Source organism: Marmota flaviventris, chromosome 9 (genome assembly GCF_047511675.1).
Source record: "Marmota flaviventris isolate mMarFla1 chromosome 9, mMarFla1.hap1, whole genome shotgun sequence".
Taxonomy (NCBI): Eukaryota; Metazoa; Chordata; class Mammalia; order Rodentia; family Sciuridae; genus Marmota; species Marmota flaviventris.
Window position 1 is genome coordinate 123565108 of NC_092506.1, and position 2469 is coordinate 123567576.

The 2469-nt window shown below is 33.6% G+C and overlaps 1 non-coding gene across 1 annotated transcript; it reads left to right on the plus strand.

Annotated features, from left to right (window-relative positions):
• Positions 1-901: 901 nt before the first annotated feature.
• Trnaa-ugc (transfer RNA alanine (anticodon UGC)) lies at positions 902-974 on the plus strand. Its single transcript has one exon. It is a non-coding gene; the product is annotated as a tRNA-Ala (tRNA).
• Positions 975-2469: the final 1495 nt, after the last annotated feature.

Genomic DNA, 2469 nt, shown 5'->3' on the forward strand with positions numbered 1-2469 from the left:
TTCAAAACACCAAATCCAAATTATCTGAGTGGTTAAGAAAAAGATACCAGAGGACAGGAAATTTGACCAGCAAAAGATACAAAGTAATTCCTAGACTTGAAATTATAAGCCCAGAAAAAAAATGAATGAGAAAGGTCCCAACCAAAGTGTCAGTGTGAAGTTTCCAGAGAGAAAAGTTTGGTTGCATGTTAAAGAATCAGAATGACCTACTTCTTATGAAAGACATTGGCAGTCAGAAGACAATGGAACAAAGGCTTCAGAATTGTGAGGAAAAAATAGAATTCATATCCAGCTAACCTATCAAAAGTATAAAATTGATAAAAACATTTTCTTAGACATTCAAGATTGTAAAATTGTTACTTGCCCATGAGCTATTTCTCAGAACGTTACTGTAGAATATTATGGAGAAAAATAAGAATATATAAGAAAAACAAAGACAGTAAATCTAAGAATCAGGGGAACTAATACAGAAATAAAGCAGAGAGGAATCTCAGGATGTCATCTCTGCAATAGGCCAGATCAAGCCATTCAGATTGCAAAATGATATATTGTTATATTGTGTGTATGTACAAATTTGTAACAATGAATCTTACTGTTATGTACAATTATAATGCACCAATAAAAAAGAAAAAAATTAAAGTAAAATGAAATAAAATGAACAACAACATAAAAGTGCAAGAAATCTGTCTCTACAGGAAAACAAACTGGAATCAGTAGATTATCTGCTATATTTGGCAAGTAGAAAGTGGTATTAAAATAGTATAAAAGGTTTTAGAGTTCTTAGGAAAAGTTTGAGAACAATTCATTATGGAAACATTAAAAGAAACTAGCAAATAAAAATGAAGCCAATGCCAACTCCAAGGAAAACATAAAGTCTCATATGAAAAAATAATGTAGGGCTGGGGGTATAACTCAGTTGGTAGAGTGCTTGCCTTGCATGCACAAGGCCCTGGGTTCAATCCCCAGCACCACCAAATACACACACACACACACACACACACACACACACACACACACATAATTGTATAACAGTATTTTGCTCAACATTGCGTAAAACTTTCATAGTTACAAAACTGCAACACTGATTAATGATTCATTAAAAATTACAAGTGTATTGGGATGATGGAGGAAAGAGGATGTATGTTAAGGCATGGGTGATCTCATCAGAATTCCAAATACTTTCTTTCACATCTAAGACTCAACAGACAATGACTAAAATTGAAATATAAGTCCATATTTAAAATTATAGAGGTAATAATCAGAAGAAACAACAAAAAGAAGTGAAGATGTTACCTGTGAGAAACCCAACTTGGAGATGGGGGCAAGAGAGAATGCTATTTTTTAGATGTCTTAATTTATATTAAAAAAAAAGTCATGCATGTTTTACGTGGATAAAAATATAACTAAAAATTATAATTGCAGTAACCTATTATGAGAATGTTAGAGTGGAGGACTGCCTAATAATATTTTTGGAGAGAAAGGAAACTGTTTTCTGTTTTCCAAATCTGCCTAGGCATAGAGCTCACCATGTTAGTTCCTAGGGAAGAAAAGGGGCACAGCATGATTCTTCTTTCAGACCTTGTTATGGCGTTGTTTTCTTTAAAGAAGCAAAGGTAAAAACTCCTATATTTTACAATTTTATTTTAACTCTATTTTTTGTGGTCATTTAAAATAGATTTTCCTTTTTGCCATTATAAATAGTTACCCAGGACTTTAATACCCGTAATAGTTGGCAGCCTTGGACAGCCAACTTGTCTATGTAAGATTGCTCCTGACGTTATGAAATTGACATAAGTAAATGTCACCATAGACAGGAAAATATGGAATCAGATTTTAGCAAATTCAGCTCTTAGACTCTGTAAGAAATAATTCAGGCCTCTGAAAATGTCCCAGGATGACATCTCAGGGCTGAAGTCCTATGCCAAGCTCCATGAAGCTCTACTACTGAAATGCTTTATGCAAGTTTTGGTCAAGTGGTGAATTTCAGAAGATCTATAGAGATTTCTTAGGGAACTCCAGGACAGTCTTAAAATACCTCATAGCCTCAGGACAGTGACTAATAAAATAAAAACATACCTCTGAAGATCTCCCAGAACCTTGGAGGAGAATTAATTTTGACTTGTGTCATTTTTTTTTGGCTCAGCCAACTGTGAATTTCTATTGTACTAGGCATGTTAAGTATACAGACAATGGACACAATTATGATAGTTCAACATAAACAAGCCATATGAAGAAAAATTCCATGAACTTTTCCTTGTAAGATGTCTATAGATGAATTCTTTAAAAAAGAAACAGACTATTGATCTATGTTGTTGACAGTCATTGTGATTCTTCACATACAGGGCCTATTTATTCTCTTTTATTCATTTTCCCCCCTGAATTCCACCCTTCTTCTTTCTGGGCTTCTGAATTGATTTTTTTTTTTTTTTTTGGTATTGTTCTCCCCTGTACTGATTCAGAAGATACATT